Source organism: Polypterus senegalus, chromosome 1 (genome assembly GCF_016835505.1).
Source record: "Polypterus senegalus isolate Bchr_013 chromosome 1, ASM1683550v1, whole genome shotgun sequence".
Taxonomy (NCBI): domain Eukaryota; kingdom Metazoa; phylum Chordata; class Cladistia; order Polypteriformes; family Polypteridae; genus Polypterus; species Polypterus senegalus.
The window spans coordinates 185,905,032-185,920,630 of record NC_053154.1 but is presented as its reverse complement, the minus strand read 5'-3'; positions in this window follow the sequence as shown (position 1 = coordinate 185,920,630).

Sequence of the window (15,599 nt, the reverse complement as noted above, 5' to 3'; positions counted from 1 at the left end):
AAATACAAATGCAACAGTGCTATGCAATTTAGCCATAATACACAATATCCGATTAATGCACAGTAATATTTCTCTCCCCTTTAAAACACAAACCCTCTTGATAACATAATTAAACTAAAACTATAACTGATTAAGCATATCTGGAAATAAGCAACGATGGGAGCAGGAGACTAAAACCAAAATTTAGGCTCAGGCTGAAGTCATTTCAAAAGTTAAAAATGACTAAAGTAATTGTTGTTAAAGCTTATGAGAATGTTTTTGACAATAATGTACAGAACATAAATGAAAAAGGCAAAAAAGAGGAGGCTATGAGTACACCCTTGGCCAAATCATGACAGCGAGTGGGATTCATGCAGTTTCATTATTTGAAGCAATCATGCTCAATGTCTTTCTGCTATAACATGCAGTGTATCTTGTGTGAGAGAGTAATATAGATAATCAATATGAAAGCAGATAAAAATAAAAAATATTTCCCCCAAAAAAACAGATGTTAAGCATTGAAGAGATGTAACACATTATTCTTTAAGCAATTAAGGTTGTTTGAATGCAAAACAAAAACACAAAAACAACAACAACAAAAACAAGACTTGATCAATTTAACTGTTTGGACCTTGAAATGAAAACTACAGTTTGGGAGTATCTTGTTTAATATTCTGTCCTTACTGTGAGCATATCCTTTAAGCCAGCTTAGTTCAAATTCCCCAGTGATCATTTTTTTTTTTTTCGTTTTTTTTATCATTGGTGTTCACATTTTTTTAATTATGTTTCAACCTTTTTACTTTATTTATTAGCTTCTGTCCATTTTGACTACATGTTAAAAAATCTCTGAATTATTTGTTTGTTGTTACTGGATATGCAAAACACAATTCACAATCAGCTATTAATGAATCCAAAACCTGGCTTGACTTGCTTTCAATTATATTAAGCAAATCCAAGATTCATTGCATTTGTTAATTATATAAGGTTTAAAAAATACTTCAACTATATCGATGCATTTAGTAAAACATTACAAAAAACGTATAAAAAATAAAATTGACACTGCAAGTAGAGACAATATTTCATTATTCAGTTGGAAAAAAGGGTTTAGTTCTTTCCCATCTTTCAGTCCTCCAGACTGCATTACAGTTTTAGTTTGAGGCTGATACATCAGATGCCACTGTTGAAGTGAAGCTCTCACTAAGGTTTTCATGTAACAACTAATTTTACTTTGTTTCTTCTCTTTCAAGTCACTAGTCTCAGAGAAAAATTGTGCTGTGGTTAACTATGTGCTGTGTGAAAATTGCTGGTCATTAAACTTACCATTGAAGAAGGAATACATTAGTTTGAAATGGGTCTTTTGCCATTTTTATTTACAATAGAAAGTCATCATGTATAAAAACTGATAACTGTTTTAACTTTCTAAAATCTGCTTAGTTATTTTAATTTTACTATTTCAAAGAGTAGAGGAGAATGAAATGTAAAGGTGTATGCCCAATCTCATTAATTTTCATTTTTAATTGAGGTGCAACTAAAATTAGGTTGACAGGAAAAATATTCTTTCCAGACAAATGATGGTGTTTGTGATACAGTGGAATTTGGAATATTTAATAAACTGAGAACCAAGATATCATGATGCATATACAGTAGTAATACAAACTATTGCATGGGTGTGTGTTGTATTGGAAACTGGAACTGGTTATTGTTGAAAAAATGCTGTGGTCATGAACTTATCTCTTCTGTACTACACCCATACCTTTTTAGTTTGCAGTAAGTGGTCTACCCCATAATACCTTTTTTAAAACCCATTAGGAAAGGGGAGAAAATGCAAGGCCTGAAAAAAGATAATGGAGACAATTCCTATTTCTGTTTCACTATTGCTTAAATGGCCTTACTGTATGTTAGATAGTAAAAAAAAAAAGTGTTTCTGTCAATCTTGATTACCTAAAAGCTTCCTGCAGACACTCCACTTGGCTACACTCTCATCTACTATATGGAGCTATTTTTTATAATATGGGATTTGAAGTCACTCAGGTTACAGTAAATGATGAATGCCGTGCTAATGTGACTCGTTATAGGCTTTCTTTTTAATAGTGTAGGGAAATAAATAATGCTTTAATTGCTTTGGCTGATGTGATATTTGCCTTTTTTGCATAGGGATTATGAACTGAGCAGCAAGCAACAATTTGCTTTTTACCATGCTATATACTGTACATTATTTTTGCAAGCCATAAATTTTATCATATATTTCTGTGCTTTTGAGTATGTGCAAACAATGGCCACTTTTCATATGAATTACATTTTATTTAGACCCAGCCATGCAAATATTGTGAATCCCTTGCTGGATTTGTATGGCTTTCATGTTTTTATTTCTTCTCAGCACCTCAGCAATATTATATGTGGACATCAATTGGAATCCAGTGGAGAGAGATCACCACTCTAGAAACCAAATGTTTAACTCATTTTAATTTTTTTTCCCTCTAAACAAGCATTAGGGTAGACATATACACTTTGCAAACCTAAGTACAAAAAAAGGAGTAATTAACATGTTTTTGAATGATTATCTTTGCAAGTGTCATGCATGCACATCTGTGGATCTCCTCACGGGCTCTGTCAAGGTATGTAAGGACCTGCTATTTTCTCCTTCTCTGCTCGCAGTTCTGTGAATCCATCCAGTGAGGGCCACCTAGCTCCGCCCCTTCCGGTCCTGTGAGAAGATACACAGCGGACTTCAGGAAGGAGGTATCACATGTGAAATAAAGTGACACTAGATGGACATCCCAGAGAGTCACCTGATTTGCTCCTAATTTCTTGTCTGTTTTAATTTTGATAAGCCCGATTTTATGGCAAAGTAATGCAACAATGGTCATCATTTTTATTTTCATCTTATCATTAAACAGGAATAACCCAGTTGGCAACACAAATTATTTTGAGATCATCTGTCATTCCTGTACTGAGCCACACAAGAAATAAAGTAATCTGATTTGATGACATTATTATACAGTAGAATAAAACTTTTTGTTGTAATGAAAACTGAAATTCCACTAATATCAAGGTATTCATTTTAAGAAATACTTTAATCTCCATTGCAGACAATGTTTATTCCATTCTTATATAAATTTAAAGGCTTTTGAACTTTATTTCTGTCATGTCCAATTTTTTTCTATTTCTGAATACATACTGTTAAATCTTGATTTCAGTTTTTGATATAATGGTAATTTGCTTCATTGCCATTGGGTCAGTTGTTGCTGAGCACACCGAGGACCCCAAAACATATCCCAGAGTAGTAACAGGGCATTGTATGCAAATAAAAGTAGTTTACTTATTTCATTAACATAATAATTATCATGAGAAAAAGTCAATATCACCCAAACATACTTGTACATTACAAAATCTCAACTCACCCGTGTAACTTGGTAATGAGATGGATCAAGCCATTTGAAGAAAATGCACACAATTAGGTAATGTATAATAAGTTTTGTACTGGAGTTGGCATAGGCTAACATCCCAGAACTGTAGTTTGGACATGTCGCCGAAACCATTCCCTAAGAAATTCAGGCTTGTAAAAGCAAATAGGGGATTAATTCGGTAATTGGTAATTTTACCTAATAAAGCAACTAACAGAGTAGTAAGGGTAGTATAGCTTCCCCTTTATGATGAGTTCTGAAATAAATATATTATTTTATAATACCCTGGTCGCTCACACAATAAAGCATTTGCGGCTTATGTGCTATTCAAATTTTACATTGATTTACATAATTTCTATGACATTGAGTTTGGTTGGTGTACCAACCTGGTGTACAAAAAGACATTTTATTTACACTTTATTCAGGAACATTTCAGTTCTTATAAATAGTCTTCTGCTGAGAAAAGTTATAATGTTAGTAATCTAGTTCTTGAAGAATTTAAACATTGGCTGAAGGGGACTGTTTATCCTTAATCATTAACCATAATATTTACTTTTACACACAATTTATTCCACATCAGACCCATTAGTGTCTCTCTTTTTTGAGTTCATTCAATGTGAAATGTGGTATTCTTTGCTGCCAATTTAATTTTAGTATATTTGGAAAAAGTACTAAAATCATTATCCCTTCTGATTGCAATTAGGCTTCAGTCTCTATTTCAATAGATGCCACACTTCTTAAATCTCAGCAAAATAATTCACCTCCTGTGAACACTCATGCAGACTTTTTCATCACTTCTTCAGCAGTTTGCTCATCTGTTTTTCTTTGTAGTCATATTTCATTTGTAGCTGGAAGTCCAACACCATATAAAAATGTACTTGGTATTATTTTCGGTTGCATTCTGCATGGAGAGATAATTCAGACTTTACTGGCACACCTGGAAGCTGTATTCTATAAAAAAGATGTTTGTTATTTGATCTTGTAGAAAGCTTTCCTGTTCTCAGACGCCCTTGGTCCGTCATATCTATACACTTTCATAATGATTTTCTATCTTCTAAAGGTCATACACTTACTAGATACTAGATATTGTTGATTGATTTTCAAAGCTGCTGTATTTGTTCCATTTTTCCTAAAAGGTATGTAAGATGCATGATTCCTTCTAAAAGTATTCCTGATAAACCAAAACTCATTCATGTCTTGTTTTTATATTGAGTTTTATTCACAATATTAATTGTGTTAATATTTCTTTACATTATCATTATTAAAATAATGGAGAATCATACTATTTAAATCAGTATTGTGAAAAGTCCTGTATCTATTTGCAATTTTTTAAGTTTTCAAATTTTTTGTGAATTATTACTCTGTAGTCAGTGTATTCTCTCACAATGCCACTCTTAACTGAGCTACTGACTTAATGGAATTTTTCTGTTGGGGAGTGTTAATGATGCACCTTCTGCTTTTAAATGTAATTCTTTCTGCAGATTTCCAATCTAATAAATTGAAATACTTCCTATAAGCATTATGATGATTTGGAATTATTTCCATAGTCTGAAGTTATGGCTGTCCACATAAAATTACCTTAAATTTCAAAAGGAATTTACTGACATTCACTCATTCACACTGGCTAGGACTGATAGTGTTCATACAAGAAACTCTCATCTCAATTAACAGGTAGAAATTTTAAAAAGTGTGCAAAGACCTGGGGCTATTTTTTATCTGAAAAATATGCTGGTGAAAAGAAATTCTGTTTATGTTTGTAATTCCTATTTTGCACAGTCACAAAAATACTTTTGATATTATGAAATAATAATAAATCCCTGTGGTGGGCTGGTGCCCTGCCCGGGTTTGTTTCCTGCCTTGCGCCCTGTGTTGGCTGGGATTGGCTCCAGCAGACCCCCATTACCCTGTGTTAGGATATAGTGGGTTGGATAATGGATGGATGAATAATAAATCCAATCACCTGTAATTTTGCCTTTTCCCCCTTTTAATTTTACAACAGCAGAATAGGCAACATAAAAGATTAGTACTATTTCTGCCATGTAGCACAATTTGAATGGCTTCTCATAACAGGTATTCCCATTTCCTACACTCTTCTGTCTTCTCAGGTGGGTCAGATTGCTGAAAGCTATGTTCTGGACTACTTTATATCTTTGTGGTGGCCCAGAAGGGGTAGAAACAAAGGATGGCTGAGGTCCTCCCTTTCCAGTTTTGGAACTGTTGGGAGAAAAGGAAATGAGCAAGTGACCATGTATCATTCCCCGGTGTACCTTTCAAATCATTCCACGAAAGAGATGTGATTAAGCTACACATTGGAATTGGAAACTGAAAACAGCAGAATTTAATGCAAAGCAGTAAGAACACCTAATGTTTGTTTCTTTTTACTGTTTTGGAAAACAATATTATCCTTAGTGTTCACAAAATGCTTACGTCACACTCCACGGCTTTTTGAATGGCTGGTTGGAGAGTACTACTGATCCCTTCACTGGTGAAAAACAGCATCTGAAAATCAGGGGATACATAAATGTATCTGGTGTAAGTTAGGCTGAATGGTTCCTGTTATGATTTGGATGGAGAGTGGTACCATTATTTCCAGATCCTTCCAGTTTACATACATTTTGCAAACATACAGTATAGCCTTAAAAAATAACACCTACAATGTGATGATCAACACAAGTGCTCGTTATTTTTTATTATTTCAAACACAAAGCCTACAACTTTTTGTGTGTTTTTCTTCACGCAAATAGTATGCCAACCAGGACACTTTTTAGAAATTATGCTAGTTGTTGACCTGAGAATTTGCCAAATTAACTTTTTCTGAGATTCTTAAAATGGATTTGGTTATACACGCATCAGGCTGATAATTTATCTTTAAATTCCTGCCGTGACCTGCATGTGGAAAACAGGCCTTATGTATTTACCTGTGTCATCAGATATTACCCAAATGTTTACAGTTGCATCTTCATTTCTAACTTCTTTGGTAATGCTTTGTGATTTTTAGTTGTCAACAAAAGCAAGTGTCAGTTTTAACAATAAAGAGGAGACTTTGTGCTGCAGGTTTGACAGGGTGAGTGGCAGTGTGAAAGCCATTCTTTAAATGATAAAACAGGGCATTGAAATACTAGCTGTGGACTACTGTAGATTTGAAGAAAAACTTATGGACAGATGAATAAAAATGTGAAATCTTCCGTTCATCATGCAGGGTGTTTGTATGCCATTGAGCTGGTGAATGGATGGTTCTGCAGTGTGTGATACCAACTATCTAAACATGGAGGAGGAAGTGTGATGGCCTGTGGGTTACTTGTTGGAGGCAGAGTTGGCGACTTGCACTGATTGACTAGCATTTTAAATGAAAAAAGTTACCACAGTTTGGCTGTTATATCAGCAAAAGGTGGTTACTTTGATGAATCAAAAATTTGAATAAAGCTTTGTACAAGTAATGATTGAATTATCTTTTTAATTTGCCATTGTTTATTTGTTCTGTGCCAGTAGTACTTCAGAGGGTGTAGTAACACAGTCTGTTCCAACTCTGCTTTAAGACAGACGGAGGATTTTTAAGTAATCATTAGAAGCTAGGACACCAATGCAAATGTTTTATTTCATGTTGAAGAAGCCACAATTGTAATATTGCAAAATGTCCTTTTTTATTGAGTTTTTTCTAACACAAACTTTAAATTTAAGCCTATGGGAGTTTACTGCTTACCTTTTCACCACTTTAAGTCATTTGTTGCATTTCAACTGATTAAACCTGAAGAAAAACTGAAGTTTTCTTACTACATTTGACTGGTAGTGTAAATATAAAATATTACCCATAGGAAGTAAAAATGTTACTTTTGAATACACAATGGGGGTATGGGGGTTGAGGTTTCTGTAAATCAAAAGTACACCTAATAAGAAGGACTTAAAAGTTATCGTGGACTTGACATTATCAGAAGCCAATAAGAAGGCTAGAATGGCGACTGGTACAATATCTACCCAAGCAAATAATAATATCATACGTTCCACTTTGATCATATCCTTTTGTTGCTTCCTCATTTATACATATATATATATATATATATATATATATATATATATATATATATATATATATATACTAGGGAACTCTACCCCCTGCTCATTTTGCTCGCCAACCCCCGTGCAGGCACTACGCGCTAGTCATTTCCTGGATCTGCCGCTTGCGATGAACTGTCCTGTGCTTTTGGATAAACATGAATATCAACTCTGTCTTTGATAGCTCCGTCTTTCGAAACTATTATCACTGAAAATTCGTCACATGACGGTTTATTATATATGCGAGCATGATCTTTCAGAGTCATATAGAAATCCAAGAAAACTTCTTTGTCCGTGTTTTTCAGATAAACTTGTGTAAAGTGTGATACTTTTGAACATATGCATTTGTATCCATATTGGCTGTAGAATTTCTAATACATCCAATCGTTTAACTCGATTCTTTGTTGTATCTTCCCCGTGATCATAAATATAAACCTAACCGAGTTGTGGTTTCTTTGAAATTAAACTTGTAGTAGCTTTAATTGTTGTGGGACCACAGATTCTCATAGCGTATGGTCCTCAATTGTGTAAATCTATGTTTTGAGCATTGAATGATGCGAACATGAAAAGATTATTGTAGATTCTGATATTTTGCCTGTACTGTTTGTGGATTTCACTATCACCACATAACAAATCTTTTATTTCTCGTGGATATGCCTCTGCATTGGGAACAAACACTACTCTTCCCTGATGGCAACACGATCTACAAGTCTCTAACTTAAACTTTAAAGCCGAACAATATCTACATACTTCTGTCATATCACTTGTGTCCATATATTCAATCTCTTTTCGCTGTTCCCTTATTTTACTGAGTAATAATTTCCGTTTCTTAGCGCTAATGCAATCTTTACTATCAGTTTTTTGAGACTTTCAAATTTTAGTACTTTCATAATCTCTAACCTGTTCTGCATGTGTATCACGCCAACATTTTTTAACCTCTATACTACGTTCTACTTTGTATTCTACTCTTTGACTTTTCTTCTTTTACTGTTTGTCTTTGATTTCTGCCCCCGCTTGGACCACAAAGATTTGTCTTGTGGAACTTGAAATTATCTCTCTGAAACTGTCTCATCTCATCTCTCTGAAAAAGTCTCATCTCGTCCCAAGATTTTTTTATATTATATATTGTCAGGGATGCCAAGGGCAACGACCCGGAAGGGACCGGATAAGGGTCAAAGCCCACCCTGGATCACGTGGGGGCTGCCTTCCTGGTTGCTCTGGGGGCCACGGGTACAGGGCATGGAAGCTCCACCCTGTAGGGGCCCGTGGTCACCGCCAGGAGGTGCCCCAATGCTTTGGGGACCTGTTACCCCAGCACTTCCGCCACACCAGGAAGTGCTGGGGAAGATTAGGACGGCACCCGGAGAGCTGCCGGGAGGACAGCCGGCACTTCTGCCACACTGGGGCGTGTCCAAGGGAGGAATGCCGGGAACACCAGGGGCTCATCCGGGGACTGTATAAAAGGGGCCGTCTCCATTCATTCAGCGCTAGAGTCGGGTGGAAGAAGGATGAGGCAAGAGAGGAGAGTGGAGGCGGCCCGAGAAGAAGGCGTTTGTGGCCAGGACTGTGTGTGTTGGAGTTTGTGCACTTACTGAATTGGGTCTGAGTGACCAATTAATTGTAAATAATTCTGTGAATAAACGTGTGGTGGTGATTTACAACATGTCCGCCTGTCTGTGTCCAGGTCGGCTCCACATCTGGCGTAGTCGGCAGGATGCTCCACCTGTTACAAGGCGGGGACCTGTAAGTAACAAATTTGTTATGGATGGCCCGGCGCAGCAGGGGACCCCACCCACGTACCTCGGGTGCTGCGTGTAAGGAACCCCATGGACCACCAGGGGTCCACAGGAAGGCCATAATTCCCTGATGCGGGCGGGCGGCGTGCCTGCTGGAGGCACCCGGGACGGCATGGTGTCGAGAAAGGCCACGCTGAGGAGGTGTCCTCGATTTGACGAGTCCGGATAGGTGAGTTCCCTGCCTAGTGGCAGCCGGCCCGTGGGGACCGGGCGTGTTTTCTTTTTTACAGGCAGGGACCTCCCGGATCTGCGTCAGTGGCGGGTGCATGCCGGTCTGCGGGGCTTCGACAGCACAGCGGCAGCCGCGAGGGCTGCGGAAGAGGAGACGCTGCAGCTCGAGAGGCGCTGGCAACAACACGGCTGCCGGCAAGCACGTCGCCGCCGCAGAAGGGGACGCAAGATGGCCGCGGACCATAAGTCCCTCCCCCTGATATGCATGCAATTGGACGGTGTGTCTTGCGTGCCCGCAAATGACCGTAGAGAGGCGGGCCCAAGGAATGTCCATCACGGGCAGGGGGGAGTCCCGATTGGGCCAGAGAAGGAGGCCCACAGGAAGTTGTTGGCGTAGGAGACTGACGAACAGGAAGGCCTGTCTTTGCCGGCTGCTCTGACGAAGCTGGAGGCTTGCCTTCGGCCCGCAGAGCAGTCTTTATTGCAGATGCTACGTGCCATCCGGGCTGAAGTGCTGGTACTGGAGAGGAAGGCACTCGCAGCGCTAAAGGCGTTTCGATCGACAACGGGACGGCGCGATGCTGGAATCTCCAGCCGGAGGGGTACGGCGGAGACAGTGAGTACAGCCGACTCCGTACAGCATGCAGGAGGGTCTGCTGAACATGGCTGTGATGCCAAAGATCAGCTTCAAGTAAGCAGCCCTCCGACAATAGCTGTGGCGCAACGAGCTGTGTACGCGGCGAGGGGGGAGACCGTGAGGACGCTGCCTGGACACGGGCCGCTGAGTGCCCCGGGTCCTAGCACCCTCCGCCCCGAGTCGGCCGCAGTCTCACGTCGCACTATAGGGATGCAGACGGGAAAGAGGCTCTTTTCTTATTAATAAGGAGTCTCAAACCATCATGGCGTTCCAGAGTGGAAGGGGGAATGAGAGGCTGTGTGCCGATTCCTCCGACAGGAAGGGAAGTGGTGCTGGGTGCACCTGTCAGAAAGCTGGCCACCCTCTGCATGGGCAGAGGGAAACCTTCAAGTCAGCGGGGATCAACGGACTGAAGGCGGTCCCGTCGTTGGATTCTCCAGGAGGGACACGGAACCCACGGAGAGGGTGCCGAACAGGCAAGTGCCGGGGATTTCGGATGTAGGGGAAAACGCTGCCAGTGTGTGGCCGTGGTGACGCCGGGAGAGGGTGTCTAGGCAGCGGTTCTGCCCCTTGTTTCCTATCTCTTGTAGGACTGGACCCCGGACTGGCAGTAGGGCCCACTTCGTCGGGAACCTGCCCTCAGGAGACGGGCCGCCTGCGGGAAGGACTCTCCGCTGGCGAGGGGGTGCCGCCATGGTTGCCGGAGGCCACGGAGGTGCGCAGTGGCTCCTACCAAAGGCGCAAAATCCTCGGAGGGTGCCGAGCGAGTGGGCGCCGGGGTGCCGGTAAGAGGGGGGAGCGCAACCTGTGCGAGGCACAGGGGGACACCAACTGGTGTCCAGGTGGCATCTCCGCCCCTATCCCTGTTGGGAGAACAGGGCCGGACCTTGGTGACCCAGGAGTAGGACCTGCCTCGGGGGTGTGCTGCCCTTGCGGGACGGGCCGCTCCTCCCTAGTGGTCTTCGTTGGCTGTGGGGCAGTGTCGTGGATGCCAGGGGCGATGACCCGGCTGGGATGCCTTGGAAGACCGGAAGTGGGCGTGCACCCATCTGGGACCACGTGGGGGCTGCCTTCCTGGTTGCTTTGGGGGCCACGGGTACAGGGCATGGAAGCCCCACCCTGTAGGGGCCCGTGGTCACCGCCAGGAGGCGCCCCAGTGCCTTAGGGACCTGTTGCCCCAGCACTTCCGCCACACCAGGAAGTGCTGGGGGGAAGACTTTGGGAAACTTTGGGAGGACAGCCGGTACTTCCGCCACGCTGGAGCGTGGCCAGGCGAGGAATGCCGGGAACACCTGGTGCTCATCCAAGGACTGCATAAAAGGGGCCGTCTCCATTCATTCAGAGCTGGAGTCGGGAGGAGGCAGGACGAAGCACAGAGGAGATGTGGAGGTGGCCCGAAGAGAGGCATTGTGGCCAGGACTGAGTGTATTGGGGTGTTTTGTGCACTACTGGGTCTTAGTGACCATTATTTGGGTCTGTGTGACCAGTGAACTTATTTGTAAATATTGAAAATAAACATGTGGTGGTTGAGTAACAACATGTCCGTCTGTCTGTGCCCGGGTCGAGTCCACAATATATATATATATATATATATATATATATATATATATATATATATAGAGAGAGAGAGAGAGAGAGAGAGAGAGAGATAAAAGCCAAGCAAAATGACACCTTTTATTGGCTAACTAAAAAGATGACAACAAGTTTGCAAGCTTTCAAGGCAACTCAGGCTCCTTCTTCAGGCCAATAAAAGTGAATAAAAGTAGGGTAGGGTTTTCTCTACATTCATAATGGCTAACACGGTACAACACCCTAGTACTATATATATATATATATATTGTGGTCCCCGGCCGGGCTTGTGCCTCCTCCAGACCGGGTCCGTCTTTCTGTTGGGAACCTCCATGGAAGCCCTACCCTGTAGGGGCCGTGGTCACCGCAGGCGGCGCCGATCCGGTTTATCCCGTGTTGGGAAGCCGGCGGGACACCTCCAGAGGAGGCGAGTGCCTCCTCCAGACCGAGTGGGGGCATGGAATGGAAGCCCAGCCCTGTAGGGACCCGTGGCCACCGCCAGGCGGCGCCCAGGGCCTAAGTATCCCGAGAGGGGAAGACTTTATGTGGCGCCGGAGAGCTGCCAGGAGGACAGCCGACACTTCCGCCACGCTGGGGCGTGGCCAAGGAGCGGATACTGGGAACACCTGGGCCTCATCCGGGAGCATTATATAAGGGGCCGCCTCCCTCCAGTCATTGGTGGAAGTCGGGAGGCAGAAAGACTGAGCTTGAGGAAGGACTGGGGGCGGCCAGGAAGGCACAAGAGACTGTGGGCCTGGACTTTGGGGAAATCAGTGCGAGAAGGCACTGGGGGTGCACGTGAGCCATTTTTGTAAATAATATTGGTATAAATAAATGGTGTGTGGTGAAACAATGTTGTCCGTCTGTCTGTGCCGGGGCCAGCGTTCACAGTGGCGTAGTCGGCAGGATGCTCCGCCTGGTGCAAAGGCGAGGACCTGTATCAAAATGTCTGTGAAGCGGCCCGGCGCGGCAGCGGACCGCACACACTGGCCGCAGGAAGCGGCCCGTGCACAACCCCGCGGGCGTTTTACCCAGGGACCTCTCTGAAGGGGAAGGAGCCTGAGCTAGTGCGCGAGGTCGAGAGGTTCCGGCTAGATATAGTCGGACTCACCTCGGCGCACAGCTTGGACTCTGGAACCAATCTCCTTGAGAGGGGCTGGACTCTCTACCACTCTGGAGTTGCCCGGTGAGAGCGCCGAGCAGGTGTGGGCATACTTATTGCCCCGACTTGGAGCCTGTGCATTGGGGTTTACCCGGTGGGCGAAGGGTGGCCTCCCTCCGCCGGGTGGGGAAGGGTCCTGACTGTTGTTTGTGCGTATCGCCCGAACAGCAGTTTGGAGTATCCACCCTTTTTGGAGTCTCTGGAGGGGTTGCTAGAGGGCATACCTTCTGGGGATTCCCTCGTTTTGCTGGGAGACTTCAATGCTCACGTGGGCAATGACAGTGAGACCTGGAAGGGAGTGATTGGAAGGAATGGCCCCGATCTGAACCCGAGCGGTGTTTTGTTATTGGACTTCTGTGCTCGTCATGGATTGTCCATAACGAACACCATGTTCAAGCATAAGGGTGTTCATATGTGCACTTGGCACCAGGACACCCTAGGCCTCAGGTCGATGATCGACTTTGTGGTGTGTCGTGGACTTGCGGCCATATGTCTTGGACACTTTCGGGTGAAGAGAGGGGCGAGCTGTCAACTGATCACCACCTGGTGGTGAGTTGGCTTCGATGGTGGGGAAGATGCGGTCAGACCTGGTAGGCCCAAGCGTGTTGTGAGGGTCTGCTGGGAGCGGCTGGCAGAGTCCCCTGTCAGAAGTAGCTTCAACTCCCACCTCCGGCAGAACTTCAACCCGTCCCGAGGGAGGTGGGGACATTGAGTCGAATGGGCCATGTTCCGTGCCTCTATTGTTGAGGCGGCTGACGGAGCTGTGGCCGCAAGGTGGTGGTGCCTGTCGTGGCGGCAATCCCGAACCCGTTGGTGGACACGGCGTGAGGATGCCGTCAAGCTGAAGAAGGAGTCCTATAGGACTTTTTTGTCCTGTGGGTCTCTGGAGGCAGCTGATAGGTACCGGCAGGCCAAGCGGAACGCGGCTTCGTTGTTGCTGAGGCAAAACTTCGGGCATGGGAGGAGTTTGGAGAGGCCATGGAGAGCGACTTTGGACGGCCGAGGAGATTCTGGTCCACCGTCCGGCGTCTCAGGAGGGAAGCAGTGCAGTGTCAACACCGTATATGGTGGGGATGGTGCGCTGCTGACCTCGACTGACGTTGTGGGTGGTGGGAGGAGTACTTGAAGACCTCCTCAATCCCACTAACATGCCTTCCAATGAGGAAGCAGAGCCTGGGGACTCTGAGGTGGGCTCTCCCATCTCTGGGACTGAAGTCACCGAGGTGGTCAAAAACTCCTTGGTGGCAGGGCCCGGGGTGGATGAGATCGCCGGAGTTCCTTAAGGCTCTGGATGTTGTAGGACTGTCTTGGTTGACCGTCTCTGCAACATCGCATGGACATCGGGACAGTGCCTCTGGATTGGCAGACCGGGGTGGTGGTCCCCTCTTTAAAAGGGGACGGAGGGTGTGTTCCAACTATAGAGGGATCACACTCCTCAGCCTCCCTGGAAAAGTCTATTCGGGGTTCTGGAGAGGAGGGTCCGTCGGATAGTCAACCTCGGATTCAGGAGGAACAGTGTGGTTTTAGTCCTGGTCGCGGAACAGTGGACCAGCTCTTCACCCTTAGCAGAGTCCTGGAGGGTGCATGGGAGTTTGCCCGACCGGTCTACATGTGTTTTGTGGACTTGGAAAAGGCATTCGACCGTGTCCCTCGGGAATCCTGTGGGGGACCCCTGATAAGAGCTGTTGGTCTCTGTACAACGGTGTCAGAGCTTGGTCCGCATTGCGGCAGTAAGTCGAGCCCGTTTCCAGTGAGAGTTGGACTCCGCCAGGGCTGCCCTTTGTCACCGATTCTGTTCATAACTTTTATGGACAGAATTTCTAAGCGCAACCAGGGTGTTGAAGGGGTCGGTTTGGTGGACTCAGGATTGGGTCACTGCTTTTGCAGATGATGTTGTCCTGTTTGCTTCATCAGGCCGTGATCTTCAGCTCTCTCTGGATCGGTTCGCAGCTGAGTGTGAAGCGGCTGGGATGAGAATCAGCACCTCCAAATCCGAGAGCATGGTCCTCAGCCGGAAAAGGGTGGAGTGCCCTCTCAGGGTTGGGGGAGAGATCCTGCCCCAAGTGGAGTAGTTCAAGTATCTCGAGGTCTTGTTCACGAGTGAGGGAAGAATGGAGCATGAGATCGACAAGCGGATCGGTGCGGCATCCGCAGTGATGCGGGCTCTGCATCGGTGCTGTCGTGGTGAAAAAGGAGCTGAGCCGTAAGGCAAAGCTCTCAATTTACCAGTCGATCTACGCTCCTACCCTCACCTATGGTCATGAGCTATGGGTAGTGACGAGAAAGAGCGAGATCGAATACAAGCGGCTGAAATGAGTTTCCTCCGCAGGGTGTCTGGGCTTTCCCTTAAAGATAGGGTGAGAAGCTCAGTCATCCGGGAGGGCTCAGAGTAGAGCCGCTGCTCCTCCGCATCGAGAGGAGTCAGATGAGGTGGCTCGGGCATCTGATCAGGATGCCTCCTGGACGCCTCTCTGGTGAGGTGTTCCGGGCACGTCCAATCGGGAGGAGGCCCCGGGGAAGACCCAGGACACGCTGGAGGGACTATGTCTCCCGGCTGGCCTGGGAGCATGGGATTCTCCGGAAGAGCTGGAAGAAGTGGCCGGGGAGAGGGAAGTCTGGGCCTCTCTGCTTAAGCTGCTACCCCCGCGACCCGACCTCGGATAAGCGGAAGAGGATGGATGGATGGATGGATAATCACAATCCTCCACTCCCAGACGCGTTGCCCTCATACCACCCAGCTTAGCTCATCGTCTGGGAGCTCCCACAATCCTTTTATAGTTCCTGACCTGGAAGTGTTTCTCATTCTTCAGTCCATAATTCCCTATCACTTC